The sequence below is a fragment of the Eublepharis macularius genome, chromosome 1 (genome assembly GCF_028583425.1).
Source record: "Eublepharis macularius isolate TG4126 chromosome 1, MPM_Emac_v1.0, whole genome shotgun sequence".
Classification (NCBI taxonomy): domain Eukaryota; kingdom Metazoa; phylum Chordata; class Lepidosauria; order Squamata; family Eublepharidae; genus Eublepharis; species Eublepharis macularius.
This window is the reverse complement of record NC_072790.1, coordinates 178,323,633-178,345,474: the sequence shown is the minus strand read 5'-3', so window position 1 is coordinate 178,345,474 and position 21,842 is coordinate 178,323,633. Positions and strand designations below refer to the sequence as shown.

The 21,842-nt window shown below is 44.4% G+C and overlaps 1 protein-coding gene across 1 annotated transcript in view; it reads left to right on the top strand.

The window, feature by feature from the left end:
• The window catches only part of ALK (ALK receptor tyrosine kinase), a 941,973-nt gene that overhangs the window by 601,299 nt on the left and 318,832 nt on the right, over positions 1-21,842 (top strand). The gene's annotated exons all lie outside the window — the stretch shown is intronic.

Here is a 21,842-nt window from a genome sequence, read left to right as displayed (position 1 = left end):
CTTGAAGCCAGCTGGGTGACCTTGGATCAGTCACAGCTCTCTCGGAGCTCTCTCAGCCCCACCCACCTCACAGGGTGATTGTTTGGGGGATAATATTTGTAAACCGCTCTGAGTGGGCATTCTCATGAAGGGCAGTGTCTGTCTGTCTGTCTGTCATCATAATAATCATCATCATCTAATGCGCTTGCACACTTATTGCTAATAAAAGTATATAAATATAGTAGCAAAAAGGCAAAAGTACAGTGAGTTTGAATAAAGTAGATTAATTAATGCTTCAAAGCAAATGAGTCTGTTTGCACCCACACACGCATGCACACACACACACAAAATCACATTTAAGTGAATGGTGTACCTCCAACCATCCATGCATATAAAGCGCATAGAGTTTATCTTGTTCTTCTCCATTCCTGCAGCCCTTTCAGGGAAGTGACTGAGATAGTCCATATGCTTACATAAATGTGAATTGTCACATTTCCAACATTTGCTGTAGTCACAACGTAGGCTGTATCCAGCAGAGGATTTCTATGGATAGAAGGCACTTCTGTCTACAGAGTACAGATTCCATGCCTTCCTCCTCTCATTGCAACCCAAGATTCCTCCCCCCCGCACCGATGTTGCTCTGGGGGAAAGGAGAAGACCACATGGAGAGAGCTGAAGGTCTATCATGGGAAAATGGTTCCTCTACTACCCACAGAAATTCTCCCTGGAATCCATTCCTATGTGTTGAGTGTCATCACTTATAGGTAATTTTTTTCAACTTTTTATTTACTGGAATTTTACCAACGAATATACTAATAAAAATTAAAAATATAGTAAAACAACAACCATGCACAAAAAGAGAAAGCGGGTTATGAAAATGGATTGAGATTGCTGCATGTATGTTATATTATATTTAGGTGACCCAACATAATAAAGGAGAAACAAACTTCCCACCACAAGACCAGTCATGATGTAAGTACACTTCTGAAATGGAATAGTAGACGTGTGTTTGGAAAGAGTTGTCCATAAGACCAGCAATGGATGCCACCACCTTTCATGTCTTTTTTTTCATATTTGACGTATGATTATAGTTTAGGTGGGTAGCCGTGTAGGTCTGGAGTAGAGATGGGCACGAACCAGAGTATGAACCAAAAAATCCCATGAACCAGCCCTGTTCGTGGTTCGCGAACCAGTGGTTCCTGGAAGCTCGTTTCCACAAACTTCCACGAACTGGTCTACTGGTTCATTTGGTTCGTTTTAAACAGCAATGCCCCTTTCCCTGCCCCTACAAAGCGGCAGGGAAAGGGGCATTTAAAGGGCATGATAGAAGTGTACTACACAAAATAATACAACCCACTTCACCGTTTTTGACAGCAGTTGTGTTTGTGTGATTCTCTGATGTGAAGTGAGTTATGTTATTTTTATGTAGTACACTGCTTTCATGCCCTGTTGTGCCTTCCTACTGTGTAACCTAAAGCAGTTAAGGAAATAAAGTGCTTTTGACAGCAATATTTTGGGGTGATTCTCTGATGTTAAGTGAGTTGTGTTATTTTTGTGTAAGATACTGCTGCCATGCCCTTTGGTGCGCCCCCCTGCTGTGTATCCTAAAGCTGTTCAAGAAATAAAGTGTTTTTGACAGGAATCGTGTTTTGTGATTCTCTGATGTTAAGTGAGTTGTATTAATTTTTCTGTGTGGGGGACTGCTGGTGCAATGTGTCATAATGCTTTGCCTACTTGTACTTTGAAAGGGAGAAAATAAATTTTAAAAAACTTTATTTTGTGTTGTTCGTGTTCTATTCTTTGTTGTGCAGTTGGTTCCCATCATAGGGAACAATGGGGCTGGCTGGCCAGCCATCTCTGTAGGTGGTGGGGGAATTTGAGGGAGGGTGTCTGTGGTTCAGGTGCTCTTTCACAGGGACCAGCTGGCACTCAGAAGTGCCATTGTGGCACCCCTGGGCTGTGCAGAATTGCCCAGGGAAAGAGAGTTTAGAAGTTCCCAGCATAGGGAACAAAGGGAGAGGGCTGGCCTTTGCCAGCCTGTTCCTGCAGTTATGGGTGTGGGGCAGGTGGGGGTGGATTTGGGTCTGTGAGGGGCTAATGTGGGGATTTGGGTCTGTGTGTGGCAGCTGGGGGGGGAATTGGGTTTGTGTGGGTCTGTAAGGGTTGGACTTTAGGGGCTGAGAGGACCTACTTGGGGAGGCCATGAAATGCCCCCCCCAAGTGGGAGCAGGCTGAGCCTTGGTGGGGGGTGGGAGGAGGGGTGGGAGAAGGGCCCCTGAGGGCTGGGGGGCATTTTGCATGCAAAATGCCACCCCTGGCAAGACAAGCCTCCCCCAGCTGTCAGTGGTAGAGAAAAGAGCACCTACTTGGTGAGGCCATGAAATGGCCCCCCCAAGTGGGAGCAGGCTGAGCCTTGGTGGGGGGTGGGAGGAGGGGTGGGAGAAGGGCCCCTGAGGGCTGGGGGGCATTTTGCATGCAAAATGCCACCCCTGGCAAGACAAGCCTCCCCCAGCTGTTAGTGGTAGAGATGAGAGCAGAGCACCTACTTGGGGAGGCCATGAAATGCCCCCCCCCCAAGTGGGAGCAGGCTGAGCCTTGGTGGGGGGTGGGAGGAAGGGTGGGAGAAGGGCCCCTGAGGGTAAGGGGGCATTTTGCATGCAAAATGCCACCCCTGGCAAAGGAAGCCTGCTTCTTCATTTTTTCCCCATAGGAAATAATGAAGAAGATGAGCAGCAGCATGCTAACAATATGCTGCTCCTTCGCTTTCTTATGGGAGGATAGGGGGACCTGCTTTGGGGGGCCATAACATGGCCTCCCAAAGTCCAATCGGTCTGAAACTTGTGGGGGGTTTAGAGAGGGGTTAGAGGAAGGTCCCCACCAATTTGGGGCTGATTCGGTGGGAAAATGCCTCCCCCAGACGTCTGGGAAGACGGAGGCATTTTCCCATTGAAAAGCCGAAAGAAAGCCGAAAGAAGCCGAAACGTTTCGGCTTTTTTTCTTTCGGCTAGCCGAAACGTTTCGGCTTTCTCTGAAACGTTTCGGCAAACCCGAAAGAAGCCGAAACACTTTTGTTTCGGCTTTCTTTCGGCATTCAGAAAGCCGAAATGCACATCCCTACTCATGAACATAATCATACATCATGGTCTGAACCCAGTGGCACCTCCCGGCTGGCAGCCAAGCCCCATCCACAGTTTAAATGGCCATTTCCCTGCTGCTTGGAGTAGCGGGGAAATGGCCATTTAAATTCCTGGCCGGGCAGCCAAGCCCCGCTGTTTAAATGATCAGCTGCTTGTTGGGGATCTCCCTGACAAGCAGCTGATCCGCGGGTTTAAATGCCCCTTTCCCTGCCGCTTTGTAGGGGCAGGGAAAGGGGCATTGCTGTTTAAAACGAACCAAATGAACCAGTAGACCAGTTCGTGGAAGTTTGTGGAAACGAGCTTCCAGGAACCACTGGTTCGCGAACCACGAACAGGGCTGGTTCATGGGATTTTTTGGTTCGTACTCTGGTTCGTGCCCATCTCTACTCCTGACCTACACGGCTACCCACGTAAACTATAATCATACGTCAAATATGAAAAAAAGACATGAAAGGTGGTGGCATCCATTGCTGGTCTTATGGACAACTCTTTCCAAACACACGTCTACTATTCCATTTCAGAAGTGTACTTACATCATGACTGGTCTTGTGGTGGGAAGTTTGTTTCTCCTTTATTATGTTGGGTCACCTAAATATAATATAACATACATGCAGCAATCTCAATCCATTTTCATAACCCGCTTTCTCTTTTTGTGCATGGTTGTTGTTTTACTATATTTTTAATTTTTATTAGTATATTCGTTGGTAAAATTCCAGTAAATAAAAAGTTGAAAAAAATTACCTATAAGTGATGACACTCAACACATAGGAATGGATTCCAGGGAGAATTTCTGTGGGTAGTAGAGGAACCATTTTCCCATGATAGACCTTCAGCTCTCTCCATGTGGTCTTCTCCTTTCCGCCAGAGCAACATCGGTGCGGGGGGGGGTAGGAATCTTGGGTTGCAATGAGAGGAGGAAGCCGTTTCGGCTTTCGGCTTATTCGAAAGAGATTCTTCTTTCGGCTTTCGGCTTTAGCCGAAATTTTTTGGCTTGCACACCCCTATTCATGAGCATAGTGTCCCAGACTGTAGCCTAGAGGTAGACTGTTGTGTTATTTTAGATATTCAGTAAGATGATGCTATTGCAGTGATACTCATTCAGTGGCTTAGGAGGCACCTGCGACTCTTTGACATGCCACTTGTGGATCTTCTGAGTATTGCTCCTCATGGCACTGGCTCCATGTTCCAGAAAAGTGGACTTTTAAAAAAAGAAACTGGAATCTTTTCATCATTACTGTGAGCCCAAGATAGAACTGTTTTATTTTTCAGATAACACAATTTGCTCATGACAAGGCTTATATCAAGACTGTGAGCCAAGCTAGAAGTGACGAATGACACTTGCCTGGCAAGTGAACCGACTTGTCCTGGGTCTGAGTCCCAGCCCCCAGACTTGCCAGGAGGGAACAGTGGGAGGCAACTGGGAGGCAGCAGCCCTGCCACCCCAGCCAGCAACCAGGTCCAGAACCTGCCTACTCCAGGGGGAAGGGGTGCAAGGCCAAAGCCTCAGATGGCTGGAGGGAGCAGGGAGAGACCAGCTAGTCCCACCCTCCAGGGGGAGGAGAGGGGGCTAAGCAGACCAGAGGAAAAGGGCCAAGGCAGGGGGAATAGGGACCCAGCAGCAGCCCAAACAGAACCCTTACCAGTCAAGGAGGAGAAGCAGCCACTACAGCCCAGAGCCACACCCCGGCTAGAGGACAGTAGCCTGGCTCAGGAGTTGCTAGGAGCCAAGCCCCTCCAGGTGGAGCTGCCACAGGCATTCTGGGGGAGGAGATGGGTAGCCCCGCCCAGCATCAATGAGCAGGCAGCCCAGAAGCTGGCCCGGGCAATTCCTCACGAGCAAGGCCAGGGAAGCTCAGCAGCACAGAAGCCGGCTGGGGTAGCTCCTCGCAAGCAAGACCAGGGAAGCTCAGCAGCACAGAAGCCAGCTGGGGCAGCTCCTAGCGAGCAAGGCCAGGCAAGCTCAGCCGCTCAAAGGCCTACTGGGGCAGCTCCTCGTGAGCAAGGCCAAGGAGACCTCAGCTGGGGATGGCTCGCATTCAACCCCACCCTGCCAGCAAGGCAAGGAAGCCTAGAAGGGGTTAGTGATAGGAGGGAAACACCTGAGGGAAGGCACAGCTGGGCCAAGTCAGGAGAGTGAACAAGCCTGGAAGGAGGGCGGGGCGGAGAAAGGAAACCCTATAAAGGGTGGCTAGGAAGAGCTCTGAGGTGGTGGGTGTGAGTAAGGAGTGATGGCATGGAGTGAGAGCAGAGCGGTGCGAGAGTGGAGGCTTGGAGGAGAGTTCTGGGAGGAGGAGATGATGGAGGACATGGGGTGAGCAGGCCAGGTTGAGCAGGCCAGCAAGTGGACTGAGAGGGAGTCTGGGTGATGTATACCGCCCCTCCTTCCACAGAGCAGGGTCTTGCAGCATCCCTGGTGCCCCTCTGATGTCAGGGCCTGCCCAGCTGGCGCCCCACCCAGCGGCGGCAGCGACAAGCCCTGACAAGATGTGTATTCCTCCCTGTTCAGTTGCCATTCACTTGCATTCCACTTCATCAAATGGAGAGCAAGTGAATGGCAAGTGAACAGGGAGGAATACACGTGAGTCTGTTCACTTGCCAGGCAAGTGTTATTCAACAGTTGTAGCTTGGCTCTGTGTAGATATAGAGATTTTGTGTTTGAGGCTGGGTCAACATATTCAGCTGAAAAGATGGCGGAATGGGGCATATCGCTGTTGAATACTATCTCATAAAACAAAACTCCCAGTAGTGGGCAAAGACAACCCTAGATGCTCAGAGGTACTCTAGTAATTGAAATGTTATATTATATATTAATGTTATATTATATATGAAATGTTATCTCTCTATATAAAGACAAGTGTCCTGACTGACTCTCAACACCCAGCCCAAACCTCTGGACCTAGAAGCGTGGAATTTGGGGAGTACGTTCCTTTTGTCGTGTAGAGGCTCACTTAAGAAGGGATTTTAAGAAATTTGCCTCCTAAGGGGGTAAAATATGTTTTCCCATAGGGATACAGCTTCCCTGTGTGGCTGGCAGGATCTTCCCCCCTACACCAACTGCCACTCTTCCTTGAGGTCATTTGCATATGTGGCCTTGATTGGTTATCTCTCCAACATTCTAAAGAGTATAACTTGCTATTGGGAGTCACTGAATGTGTCCTGAAGTAAAAATACACCACCCAGTCTAGGGTTCCTTTGTGGCTGGCAGGCTGATGGGTCAGCTGTGCTGAGGTAAAAATTAGGTAAAGGAAATTGCAGACAGTTGAAGAAAGACAGTACAAGACTCGTGAAAAGGGATTTTATATAAAAGTCAGTATGCCAACTGTTTTTAAATGTTCATGGGGAGATGGTGCAAGTCCTTTCTAGGGGCCATTTCAATGCGAACCTCTTACATGAACCTACTGAAGTGCCCACCACAGCATCCCTCCCTCAGTTCAACTCCACCTCACACCTCTTGCAGCCATCATCTCTCACTGCCCCCAAGAAGCCTCCTGAAAGATGTACAAACGTGAAATACAAAATGTGAAATTCTAAAGCGTCATCACCGTAGTATCATCACAATAAATTAATCACAGCAAGGTAATGCAACACTAAGTAGCGTGTGTATCCTCAGAAAAGGGAAAAATCCCATGAGTTCTCTTTATGAATAATCTTCAATATGTACACTGAGGGTTCCCGCTGAAACCGCGGGGGCAGATGGAAAGTCCCTCCGGAGATGGTGGAGAAGAGCTGGAAGACTGGGAGGAGAAGGTGGAATATGCAGGTGGAGAAAAGCAACCGGGAGTCCCCAACAGGGGACCTCCCCGCCCGACAAGCTTCCGGATATTTCAAGCTTGTTTCATGAGCACTTCTTCGCGGGGCGTTATTTCTCCTACCACGAATTTACTGGTCGCTGGAGGAGCATGTGACCGTTTAGGCGGGAAAACGGTTGCTGAGGCGTGCGACAAACGGCCCCTTCGGAGCTATAGAAGCTATAGAAAATCCTCCGGCGGCTGGCCTGCGCCATGAGCACTTTGGAGCACTCCAAATCACACACCCTTGAACTCCAGAGACTGTCCCCTACAAGAGGACATGTGCTGGTGCTGATCCAGTCTCTGGTTCTGGACCTAAGTCCTCGAATGTGGCCTTTCTCTAAGCACCCTGTATTAGACATGGCTTTGAATAAGGAAGTGGTGAAAATATAAGCCCTCTGAAACCCCAAACAAACTGACTGGTATACTTAAAGATATATACACATAATATTTACCTCACAGCATACTATGAGAGCGCGAGAGAGAGAGGGAAAAGGAAACCCTTGCAGGATCCTGAATTAACCCAAAAAACAATTTAAATTAAGATCCAAACGATCCCCTATGCTCCTGGTTTTTTGAAACCCAATAGTGGGTGGAGATTCACACACCCCTATATCCGCTATAATGTGCCACTGAACCTACTGAAGTGCCCACCACAGCATCCCTCCCTCAGTTCAACTCCACCTCACACCTCTTGCAGCCATCATCTCTCACTGCCCCCAAGAAGCCTCCTGGCAGACATTGTGAAAGATATTTTGATGCTAAAAGGAGGAAGCAACTTAGAGATGCGGCAAAGAAATATGCACATTGTACTCCTACAGAGCACTGAGCAGCAGTGGCCAAGTACGAGCAAGTTCTGAGTCCAAGGGAAAAGTGACCATCTCTGCAGGCTTGGGCACAGTAGTGACAACCCTAGCAGACCTAACAGCCACAATATACCCTGATATCATCACTACACGGAGAAGTCCATGGACAGGCTGTGCAAGCCTGCCATTCTGACCCCCAAGAATGACAAGGCTGCCATTGTTAATGAAACACAACTTACCTCCCTCGAAGGGGTAAAAATGGAGTACAGATCTGTGGACTCAGAGGTGCAAATGGATGATGCAGTCCACTACCCTGTGGAGTTCCTCAACATGCTCAATCCTCCTGGCTTCCCAGCCCACAAGCTTCTCCTCAAAATGGGGACTTCAAAGTGGGAGAAAACCACCAATGAGGTCTACAAAAACATCCTTCAGTAGAAAAAAAAGAAGGTTGTACGTGTTTTTCACTTTATTTATTGAACTACAATCTTTTCCTTTTAAAAATTTCTTCAATAAATGTTACATTTCAAAATTCACTTCATCAGTTTTAGGCATCAAGAGGGCTTTTTTTCTGGGAAACGAGGTGGTGGAACTCAGGACTGCACAATGACATCACTTTGGGTCATCTGAAACAAGGAGGGAGTTTTTTAAAGTTTAAATCGCCCTTGGTGAAAATGGCCACATGGCTGGTGGCCCCGCCCCCTGATCTTCAGACAGAGGGAAGTTTAGATCACCCTCTGCGCTGCTGGCACAGAGGGCGATCTAAATTCCCCTCTGTCTGGAGTTCAGGGGGCGGGGCCACTGGCCATGTGACCATTTTCAATAGGAGCTGGAACTCTGTTCCCCCGCGTTCCCCCTGAAAAAAAGTGCTGGGTATCAACATGCTTTGCTGCATTCAAACACTTTTGTGAAGCTCGGGTACTATGCTATTATACTACAAAACCAACTCAACTCCCGCCCCCCAACCCAAAAAAGTTACATACCCATAAATATTATAAGTGGATTTAAGGTAGTTAAATGCCGTAGCGAAGCACGGGCATCAAGCTAGTATTATATATTATTGTTTCTGGGTGTTTGAGTTAGTGCCCAGGGCATAGTTGATGGGAACTACAAATGTGGCTCCCTATGATTCACAGAGTGAGTACCACTGCATTAGTGCCATTGGACAGATACTAAAATTTTTAAGATAAACTTGTTTCAGAGCTTGTTCAATGCTCAACAAACCCTGCTTTGGTTGCCAAATTGGCAGGGAGTGGCTACCATGATATGGAAGGAGACAAATATTGTGCTTGCCCTGGTCACTGGCGGCCATTAAACTTGTGCTCCTGTCACTTGGTTCCAAAACATGTTGTAAAGGTGATGCAGCCTGCCTGGGAGCCAGTGAGAATGGCATGGAAGGAAATGCACCCCTTTCCTGCACCATGCACACACATTTCTGACACTGTTGACTCCAAAATGGGCTGCAGATTACCTTGCACACTGCATGGGTGGCACAGGAGGAAGCACCAAGGTGGGCCATGTGGGAGGAAGCCTTTGCTCCCCTAACTTGCTCAGCCTTGACTGGAATCACCTCACATTTCTGTAGCTACCATTGAGCTCCAAGACTTGGAGGGTGGGCAGCACAGCTTCTCAAGGTGGGCAAAATATGTTGAGTGAATTCAAGGTATCAAATCATGCTTAGGCTGAAGTTTGTGGGATTGATTGATTGGTGATTAATTGAATTGATCAGATATTGGTCAAGAGGCCAACAGGAATTGCAACCTCTGCCAATATTTTATAGCATATCTCAAGGCCAACCATTTTCTTCAGTAAAAGACCAAATCTTACCCTTATCCCCATTATTTACAGTGTCAATACCACACCTTATGATGCAATCATTTCTGATACACACCTATACATCTCAAGTCAAGAGCCTTCAATAGATGACCACATTTTATCCTCATTTCCATCTAAGTGCAACAACTGGGTGTCTGCCAAGTAGTAATGATGATAGCACATTCTTCCCCTCTAGCCCTGATATTGTGGACATACAAATCCCGTTTGTGGAACTCTGTGTATCAAGTAGATGAACATACAGAACTCAGAATATAACATTTCACTTACAGTTTTTGATGTGTTGTTCTATTGCCCTACATGAGCTTTCAGAATTCCTCACTGTAACAATTTTAAAAGTCATATGGTATTGTTAAAATGTAGACAGAAAGGGATTAAACAGAAGCAAGTATATATTTTTGTGTTATTTATAAGTATACTTGCTTCTCAAACAGCTTCCAGAATTTTTATTCTGGTTTAACAGCCTTGATGTACTACTCTGATCATTCTCTGTATATATTTCCTTTTGTTGAAGAATCAACTTATGTCTCTGGGGTTTATATTTCTGAGGTTCTGTGATAGCATTTTCATTATTGAGATGGCATACCTCCATAGAGTATCTTTATTACAGATGTCTAGCAAAACCTTAATCTCATGGAGTCTGCAGAAACTCTAGATAGTGGGTTCTCCTATGCTGAGGCAAGTAGCTGACAAGCACAATTAACTACTGTGATGTAGGCATGACCCAAGGGCCTCTCTTTATGCTTCTTCCTTCTGGTTGCTACTATATGCAGACTCCATAAACATACAAGTGTTGTGGGTTTCCCCCCCTCCCCCCCTGTAACTGAGATTTGATATTTCCCAACACTATATAGTCATTCAAAATGTATTAGTGCTAGTTCAGGCACTTCTGAACTTTTCATCATCCAGGAGTTGGAACATTGAGTAACAAACTAAAAATTCACAAAACCTCTGAGCTAGGCAGATACAACGGTAGCTGTGTTCTATAGGTGAGATTTTATTCAGCAGTATTGATTGGTCTTCTTGGCAGATACTCAACCTGGCAGCTTTCTGGCCCGTTTGTTAAGGAAACCTTGAGGCCCAAGAGTCCTAAAGAATCGATAACTCTTAATTTTGATGAAAAAGGCAAAGTCCTACTTGAAAGTGCATGTGCTTGACAGTAGGAAGATAAGCTTGTCTTTTGATTAAGTTCTTCATACTCAGGATATATCATTAACATGATTCAGAAGAATAATGTAACACATCAGGCTAGAATAATGTACAGGCTAGAATACCACTGTGTATTTCCAGAAACATCCTCCTGCACACATCCACAGTTTTCTCTCTCTGTTCATCCATATAATGGGGCAGCTGATAGACAATACCCATAACCTTGATAGTTTAGTTATTTTATGTATAACATATTCTGAAGGATTTTCAAAAGAAGAACATGAACAGTTTTTCAGAACAAGGAACACTGAGTGGAAACTACAAGATGGTTGATTTATATCAAATGCTGCAGATTCTTTTGTAATTGTAAGATTCTGTTGTAATTATAAGAGCAGGTCAGGCATGGAACAAGCACTAGAGAGGTTTTGGATTCTTCTTCCTTTGAGGTTTTCAAGAAAAAGCTGTATATGCATTTGGCCAAAGGATAGGGCTTACAGTACTTGGAACAAGGGTTTGAAACTTACAGCACTGAATTGTATCCTATTTTCCTCATAAATTAGTTGGAAAGAGATAGGAAATTGGTTCCAATGCAATTGCCTGAAATGGTGGTGGTCAGTAAGGTGAAGCTTGTAGCAGAGATTGGCTGAGCTATTATTGTCATCACGTTATGAACTGGTCATGGTGAATACAGCAGCAGGCTATTATTGTTCTCACACAGATACCACATATGCACATCAAAATCACAGGCAGGCACTTTTCCCATCTAATGCATAATGTAGCACAGATCATACAGTCCACAGTGGAATGTGGTTTGTATATCATATATGTAAATGTGAGTTTATGCACTAATGGTCACCCTCAAGCACTTGAAGGACTAGGATCACTGCGGCCTAATTAATCAGCCCAGAATACATATGTGTGCTCGGAGAGTACACAAACAGGAGCATAAATGTCTGCCTCCTTTAAAGGAGGCAATTTACAAAAAAATCCCTAAAAGTAGCCAAATATGTTGAAGAGAAAATGAGATGGGTTACACAGGCTTTGACCAAACTATCATATTGCTTGTGTAATTTATTATTTGGAATTTTGAATGAGGCAGTGGATGGAGACTACCCAAGCCTCCTCCAGAGATGTGCTGGAATTTTTTTTTCAGTGACTAAGTGAGACACCTGAGGCTCCTGTTTCCATTTCTCCAGCATCAGGCAAAGAACAGATAAATATAATTATCTGTCCAGGTACCTGGCTTAAGAGTAGATGTCTTGCATTCCTCTCTTATCTTGTGAACAGAAGTATTCTTTCATACTCTTGCAACATGGGGCGTTTTCACACATCTTAACGGCTCCGGTATGTCACACAAAGCTCCCACAAGGACAACATCTTCCCGGCGTGATTTCATGTGAGAACCAAGTCGTGCCAGGAAGATGCTGTCCTTGCAGGAGCTTTGTGCAATGTAATGGCGCCATTAAGACATGTGAAAACGGCAATGGCTGTCAGTGAAACACAAAACTGTACAGATGCCTTACCACACTGGTCACCCAAAAGAAAGAGTTTTTTAAAATTATTATTGAAATAATCTGACAGGAATTTCACCAGTTTGGGGGCAAAGCATAGGGAGGGAGGAAAAATTGTCAAGGTAGTTTGGCACTGCTTAAAACTTCCAATCATGCAGAACTTTAATTCTTCTTGCACAACGTCTGCTCCCATGAACAGGTGATGCAAAAGATAAGAGAGAAAAGAAATGTGAATTGGTATAATGCATTTTCTGACCATTCCACTGAATTCTTATCTGTGTACTTCCATAGACAGTATGTACTAGAGCACATTCTTGCAAGAAATGTGACTTTTCCAGAGAAGCTTAGAATGCGGGCAATATGATGTGTGCACTATTCCTTCCACATCACCTTGTGCAACTTCAGAGCTGTTGAAATTTTAGCATGTGTATGAGGCATAAACATACCAGCTCTCACTTACGTATTTTCTGACATTCTCAGTGTTAAGTGGAACAACTGTGCAGTGGAGGAAACCCTTCCCTAACCCCTAGAGGAACATACACCCATAATACATATTAAGTTAGCTGCATGCTCAAGACATATCTGAGGCTCAGCACTCACTTGTGCTAGAAATCAAAGTGGAGCTTTCCCATATTTTAACAGAAAACCACTGAGAAGGGTCCATGGGAATTGCACATTTGTATAGATTTGTGATCTGTACAAACATAAGTAAACCCTATTGCATCAGACCAGTGGTACATTTATTCCAGCATCTTGTCTCATACAGTGGCCAGCTAACTGCTCTGGAGGTTCAACAAACTGAGAATAAAGGCCAAGACCTTCCTCTGATGCTGGCTCCTAGCAGTGGCATTCAGAGATTTGCTGCCTCTGTATATGGAAGTTCTCCATCACTAATAGCCATTGATGGACCTCTCCTCCTTGAATCTACCTATGCCCCTTTTAAAGCTGCCTATGCTTGTTGCCACCAGGTACTACAGTTTGATTGCTGTATGTTCACACATTATTTTAGCACCTGGTGGGATTAGGATCTGTGTTCTGGATAACCCTCACATTGCTCTTTAACCATTCTCTGATCTAAAGAACACTACCATTAATTGCTAATCTAATTAATTGACACACTGTTCTGAAATATATTGTTTTTAAAATCACCAAACTAAACCTAGAATAGCCTTTCAGAGTACTAGTAGAGGAAGTATATGTAGAATTTCATCTTCTTTTCTTCTTTTTTTAAAAGCGAAACTTATTCTCATCTAGCCTTATAATAATATTGTCTGGTCGGTAAATGCTGATCTGACTTGACATTTACGCTCCCCTTCAGCCTCACCGTGAAGCTTCGCCTCTGTATTCTCTAACAGCAATTTAATTTGAATGTGTCCCCTAGACAATGTTATTAAACAGTTCCATTAATTCAAAATGCTCCTGTCTTCAGACTTCACGGTGATGTACTCATGTCCATAAAGAAGTTTCATACTTGAGTTAGAGGCATTTTTTTAAAATTCATCATGCTACATATTTATCTTTTTACTTATTTAACATTTTGTGTTTCTTATTGTAAGTTTAAAAAAAAAACCTTTCTACTTATATTTTGAACTGGCAATGCAATTCCAAAGTGTTTTTTATGGGCATTGTAAGGATGTCCAAATTGAATCAATCCCCAGGGCATATCACACAATGGCTTATAAATGACATTGTCTTGTAGAAAAGCCTGATTTCAGGATATAGAAGATCAGCAGTGGCCTAGTCTTAAGGACTAGTTGGTGTCATTTCCTGATACAAAAGGTGTGCATGAGAAGATACAAATGAACAAATGTGAGATGGATTCAGTGCCCAATCATTTAGGAGATTCAGGCCGTTTAGGAGAACTAGAACCATGGCTTTTAGTGACTTCATCTGTGATGGCAGCTCTAAATCTGAAGGCATAGCAGTTAGTCTGCTGCTATTAAAGTAACTAAAGTCTTGTGCCACTTTAAAGATTAATGGATTTTTTGCATAGATTTTTGAGAGCCAGAGTCCACTTTGTAAGATGTGTGAAATGTTACATTCACCAGGCAGAGAGATTTATACCCAGAGCTACGAACAGCTGGTAGGGGAGGGGGGTAGTATGATCACAGGCGAAAAGGTCCAGTTTCCTAAGCCAAGCTCTGTCACATTATAGTGTAGCGCACAGATGAAAACAAGATCCAGTTAAAAGAGAAAACAATCCACTCAGAGTGGGTATGCACACACCTGTCAATAAATTGGCAAAGTCTGATTAATCTAAATAGTGTGCATAAACCTATAGGTAGAAACAGTTATGTTTTCTAGTGAGCTAAACATGCCAAGTCTCCTCTGAGTTCATGTCTAATAATATCAAGTTTGCATATGGATTCCAGCTCAGCAGCTTCTCTTCAAGAGTCTGTTTTTGAAACTTTTTTTCTGAAGTACAGTCTGGAAAACTGGGCTAAAACTAACAAAATGAATTTCAGCAGAGATAAATGTAAAGTTCTGCATTTAGATAAGAAAAATCAAAGGCACACTTGTTGGATGGAGGAGACTTGTCTTGGCAGTAGTACATGTGAAAAGGATCTAGGGGTCTTAGTAGATCATACACTGAACATGAGTCAGCAGTGTAATGCTGTAGCTAAAAAGGTAAATGCAATTTTAGGTTGTATCAGCAGAAATACAGTGACCAGATCACACAGTGATGGTATTCCTTTGCTCTGGCTAGACCTCACTTGGAGTACTGTGCTCAGTTTTGAGCACCACAGTTTAAGAAGGATGTTACAACATGGAATGTGTCCAAAGGAGGGCAACAAAGATCTTATGAGGAAAGTTTGAAAGAGCTGATTATGTTTAGCCTAGAAAGGAGGTGACTGAGAGGTGATATGATAGCCCTTTTCAAATGTTTGAAGGGCTGTCACATAGAAGATGGAGTGGAGTTATTTTCTATTGCCTCAGAGGGTTGGACCAGAAACAACGTTTTAAACTTAAAGCAAAAGAGTTTTCTACTAAACTTTAGGAAGAACGTCCTGACAGTTAGAGCAGACCCTCAGTGGAACAGGCTTCCTTAGGAAGCGGGAGTGGGGCTCTCTTTCCTTATTGGTATTTAAGAAGAGGCTAAATGGTCATCTGGCAGCTATGGTGATTCTGTGACACAGATCAAGAGAAGCAATGCATGAAGGGATGAGCCCTTTCTTATATGCCCATGGTAATGTCGATCACCACTTTAGGGTCACAAAGGAATTTTCCTCCAAGCCAGATTGGCTATGGTTCTTAGAGGTTTTCCACCTTCCTTTGGGCATAGGGCAGGGGCCACTGGGGAAAATGAGGGGTGGAGATAGCTGTGAATTTCCTGCATTGTGAAGGAAGCTGGACTAGATGGCTGTTGGGGTTCCTTTCAGCTCTATGTTTCTATGTTTCTACTACAACCTTTAAATGTGTTACTGAATGTCCAGGGAATAATAATAATAACAACATTCAATTTATATATCGCCCTTCAGGACAACTTAATGCCCACTCAGAGCAGTTTACAAAGTATGTTATCATTATCCCCACAACAAACATCCTGTGAGGTGGGTGGGGCTGAGAGAGCTCTTAGAAGCTGTGACTCACCCAAAGTCAGCCAGCTGGCTTCAATTGGAGGAGTGGAGAATCAAACCTGGTTCTCCAGATTAGAGTCCCACACTCTTTTAAAAAATTTATTTAACAAAAGGGGGTACAGAAAAAAGGGGGGTAAGAAGGGGAGGAAAATCAAGACGAATATATGACTGTGCTGCAAAGATTATTAAAATACAGAGCTCAAAAACCAATACTTTTACCAATACTAAAATAGAAATTAATATAATTATTAATTAATTGTTAAGCTTAACTAGTATATATTTTTCATCTGTACTACACAAGCACAATTCAATCCTATTCCTGCTTATTTTTTAATATTAATAATAATAAAAAGGACCTTGTTATTTCATTATCACTCCACGCTATCTTTTTCCTTTTTAACAATAACAATTATCGACAGTATCACTACTTGTTTCTTGATGCAAGTATAAGTATAAATATGAGTTACTACAAGAGATTTTAGTATAAATATGAGTTACTATAAGAGATTTTAACCTATTTCTATTCCTTATAAAAAGAATTTTTTATGTCCCTTCTGCATCTCTTTACCTTGTGTTTATACTTTACTTTTCAATAAACGTGTTAACTTTATACCAATATTTCCAAATTGTACAATCTGTTTTACCAATTATTTACCTAAGCTACCAATTATCTTTATGTAATTGACTATCTTAAAATCACATCATAAAATATATCAATATACAATTGCTTTCCAATTTCCAGAATTAAGACCTCATAAAATTTTATCCATTATAAACAAAATACCTTTCCCATTTCTCTTCAAATGTGTTGATAAGGTCTTCTATTGATATAATTCGTCAACTTTGCCACCACTGCATATTCTGACATTTTATCCTTCCAAATTTCTCTAGTGGGAAATTCTTCTTCTTTCCCTAACCCACACTCTTAACCACTACACCAAACTAAAATACTCCCATACTGGTTTCTAAGGGTTCCATTTTCAACATCTGATTTGTATTCATTTATTCTCTTGAGCCGAGACAGTCCAGTAAAGCACTTAGTGGCATGCAAGTCACACTATTCAGATCCATCCTACTTCATCAATTTGCTCAATTTTTTAAGGGTCTGGAATTGGCCTTGCTTTTGTTGGGATGAATCTTTGATGGCTAAGGTTGAAGGTCCCTTAGCTTGGACTGTTGCCATGCCTATATATTAGATATTTGGCAACAAAGGAAAAACCATACCTGAAAGATGTACTTGTTAGTTTAAGACATGTTATGCTTTCCCAAGATAAATGCCCTGCATGGAAGTAGTGTGAGTGACTCAACAGTAGTTACAGGTAGAGGTGGACACGATCAAAAAAAAATTACCGATCAAGCTGATCGTGGATCGGCGCCGGCGACGGTCCCGAACTAGCGATCCACACCAATCATCTCCCGTTTCCGATCTGTGGATCGGGGATCGGGAAGGCCAAAGCGGAGGGGCACCCCGCTGTTCCCAGCTATGTGGGAAGGTGGGTGGTGGCGGCGACTGCTAGCAACTGGCAAGCAACAGCTCTACCCCACTCCACTGCTAGCAGAAAGTGAAACCCAGCCTGGGAGCACGTGACTATTTATAAGCATGGGTCCCATTCTGCAACGCAGAAGGGCTGTGTTTGGCCATCAGAGCTGCCTCTCAGGGTTTGCAGGGATGAGATTGGAGTGCCCATGGCTACAGAACACCCCCTTCCCCCTCCCTCCCCTGGGTGTCTTCTCCCAACTGGTGAATGCTTTGCTGCTCCATGGTTGGAAGGAAGCCTTGCTGATCAAGGCAAGCTGGGCTTCCATTCGGGTTTCCAGGGCGACAGAAGGAGGGCAAACACAGCTCAGGCATTCCCCTGGCTCCGTTGCCAGGGGAATAGATTGCTGGCGCCTGTGTGTCTGGATTCCCGATCCGAGCCCGGTTGCCCCAATCAAGCACCACCACCACCCCCCGAATGCTGGATCGGTCGCTGTGGACGGCACCGATCCACCGGGTCCTGATCGCGCGATCACCATTATCGTGGGTATTTTTCTATTGTAATGCCGATCGTGCCCATCTCTAGTTACAGGTATTGCAAATCTGAGTACCAAACAAGCTGAGAACTCACTGGGTGGTCCTGAGCTAGTCACTTAATCCCTCGAAGTCCCAATTTCCATGTCGATAAAATGAAGAAGAATTGTTTCCCTTGAAAGGGTGTTTGGAGTATCAACTGTCTAACCTCATCTCAATACTCTGAGATTTGAAAACATTCTGGAAACAATGTTTACTTGTTATTCTCCTAGCAATTTGTTGCCTTCTCGTTTCATGGAGAGCAATTTCATTTTTGGCAAAGTTCACTTTGTAAAATCAAGTGTAATCAGGCTCATGAATACAAGGGGAAGAAGAGTGTGAAGGGGTTGAATCTGAAGAGCAATCAGGCATTAAGGAAGCATTATAAAAATCTAATCTATTTGCACATCAGATGCAAAACTCCACCTAAGGCATAATTACAAAAAAGTGTTATCAGCATGTACTGCATTGTTGTCATCATTCTTCCACAGGAGATAAAAGAAACATATTTGGGGGGGGGGTGTTATTCAGTTTTACTTCGGGATGGTGAACTACTTTAACTACTCTTCTGTGCAAGTAGTGTAAATTGTAAGATTGTTTGCACAAGCAATTATGCTAATATACACTCTCCAATATGAATGAGATTTGGCTTGGAACCTATTCTAGCAGAAAACTCCCTTCCTCCTAGCTACCAACCAATACATTGAGAGTGGGTTTCTCTACAAAACAACATTTGATATCCTATAGCTTTCCTGTGAGACAAGCATAGTTTCCTGCCAAAATCAACATGGGATAACATTTAGGACTGTGAAGTCAGTTATTTATTCATCAAGATCCAACCCAAACAATGCCTCGTCATTAAAATAGTAGATGATGTTCCAGATCCAAACAGAATGATTTCTGATTAAGAGGGGACTCACCCATGTCCCAATACTGGGTGGCCCCATCAGCATATATTGGCACCCCACAATCGAACCAAGGCAAACAATGTTGGCAAATTCAAAGTTTATTAGAGTGGAGGACCTGAATAAATAGATATACTGCACATGCCTCTGATAGTGCATGTTGTGCAGGGCAATTCCACTATCTTATATATCCTCTTATAAACAAACTATCAAAGAGTTAAACTATCAAGTTACTTCTACAGGACTGCAAAACTAGGGTTACCAGGCCCCCTCAATCTCCCAGCAGGGGGACAGGTGCCTGGCACTTACCTTTTGGGAGAGGGAGGTGCTCATGTGCAGAGAGCACGTACACCCCCACAGGCACGATGATGTCACTTCAGGGTGACATCATCGCATGGCTGGGTGCTGCAGAATGCACCTGAAACAGGCTGTTCTGCCACGGATCGGGCCTGTTTTGAGCTCTGTGGAGCGCAGGAGCGCTCCTGCGCTCCATAGAAGCCCCGATCCGGGCCAAAATGGGCCCGATCCCGGTGGCTGTGGTGCACAGGAGCACGCTGCATGGCGGGGGAGTGTGCAAGGAAGTTGTGCCCCCCCGCTGCCCAGGTAAGTGGAGGCGGGGGCGGGAGATCCCCCGCCCCCACCAGGGGTCTGGGATCCCTATGCAAAACACATATATTTAGAACAATATTCAGAACAGCAGGTGTCTACAAAGTGTTACTATTGACACCCTTATGCCCTGTTGTATCTTGAACACAATGACACACCTGCTTTATGTACAATAGACAGGTTTTTATTCAGCTCTCACTCTGGCTCTGCCTGCATTTTTACTCAGCCTCTCAGTCAAGCCTCAGCAGCCACTAATTTGCTACAGGAGCCCTGAAGGACCAAGACTGAAGAACACACAAAGCAGAAAGCTGTCCCTAGAGGCTGCTTGTACACATTATAACAGGCACCTCTTTTTGCATACCAACAGGGGTACATTCAAGAGACAATAAGGGGAGTAGGGCTACAGAAGCATGGAGAAATTTTGGGCCAAGCTACAAGTGATGAATGATACTTGCCTGGCAAGTGAACAGACTCACGGGTATTCCTCCCTATTCACTTGCCATTCTCTTGCAGAGACCCTAGGCTTTGCTTCCCTCAGTGCTATGCAGTCTGCATTCCTGCTGACACTAAACATGAATGACACAGAGGGTTAATAGTACTGAGTACACATGCAGCTTGGGCGATATGAAAGATATCAGTGATGACAGAGGAATGTATTATCTCTATATGCAAGAGGTTGCATTTATTGTATTTAAGGATATTGCAGCTGTGGAAGGATGTGATATGCATGAATCCTCCTGCTCATGTGGAGAGCAGCAAAAAAAAAGAGTACACAGGCACAAAGAGCTAGTCTTGTGCCCCCCCACCTTATTTCTTTGTGCTCCCAATCCTATATTTTAACATATGCAGTTTAAGATATATTGCGTTACAAGAAACCAAAATGAACTTCTGTAAAAGAAACATGCAGTTCATGAAAGCAATTATATGAGTCATCTGGAACATCCACTTTGCAGGCACCTTAGGTAGGGGCCATGCCTTAGTGGCAGAGCATCTGCTTGGCATGCAGAAAGCACCAGGCTCAATCCCCAGCATCTCCAGCTAAATGAATCAGGTAGGGCTGGTGATGTAAAAGACCTCTGCCTGAGACCCTGGAGAGTCACTGTGCTAGTCTAGTCAATACTGACCTTGATGGACCTAGGGTCTTATTTAGTATTAGGCAGCTTCATGCATATTCAGTATGCTTATGCCACAATGTGGTCAGGATTGCACAGGTTGATTTGTATGGGGCATGTGGATAAATGGTGCTGCCTCACAGCTGAGGGCTGAATTATATCGCCTGTCATCCTTTTCAGTTTCATCGTGCTGTGCATTGGATCTTGATGACCATTTTCATAGCTACATCTATAAAGCATGTGAAAAAGCAGCTAAACAGTGCTGCACTCAAAAAGATTAAACATGTACAATTTTAAATATTATTCTTTGCGTTAAGGTTAGGGAGGAGGATTAAAGGTGTTTTTTTCTGTGAATTACTTGTAAGATATGCTGGTCCCAGTCCATTTAGGGCTTTATAGGTTAAAATCAAAAACTTGAACCTGATCTGGAACTCCATGGGAAGCAAGTGTAGCTGCTGTAGGATTGGAGTGACATGTGCCCTGTAAGGCATGCCCATCAGGACATGTGCAGCAGCATTCTAGACCCACTGTAATTTTCTGGTCAGACGCAAGGGAAGCCCTGCATAGAGTGAGTTACAGTAATCCAATCTGGAAGTGACCGTTGTATGACCCATGTTGTTAGGTCATGGAGTTGAAAGATAGGGGCAAGCTGCCTGGCCTGCCTAAGGTGGAAAAAAAGCAGACCAAGCAACTGCTGCAACCTGGACCTCCATTGATAAAGAGGAGTCCAGCATCACGCCAAAGCTCTTGACCAATGGAATGGGCACAAGTGGTGCCCCATCAAAGGCTGGGAGCTGGATCCCTACATCTAATGCCCCACAGCCCAAGTACAGGACCTCTGTCTTCGCAGGATTTAACTTCAGTCTACTCTGCTTCATCCATCTGGACACAGCTTCTAAAGCTCTAGTTAGGGCGTCAGGAGCAGGGTCAGGCTGGCCATCCATCAACAGATACAACTGGTTGTCATCTGCATACTGGTGACAACCCAGTCCGAAACTCCATACCAATTAGGCAAGGGGTGCATGTAAAGATTGAACAACAGAGGAGAGAGTAACGCCCCCTGTGGGATGCTGCACACCAATGGTTGACATGCTGATAACTTCTCCCCAAGCTCCACCCTCTGTCCCTGACCGTGGGGAAAGAGACAAGCCACTGTAAGGCAGTTGCTCGAATCCCCACATCGCTGCAGCAGTGGATCAATAGTTCATAGTCGACCATGTCAAACACTGCGGACAGATCTAACAACACTAGCAGCACCAACCTTCCTCAATACAGATCCCTATGAAGATTGTCTGTGAGGGTGACCAGTACTGTCTCCATCTTGTGGCCCGGGCGGAAACCAGACTGGAATGGGTCCAGGACTGAAGCATCTTCCAAGAATAAATGCTTTT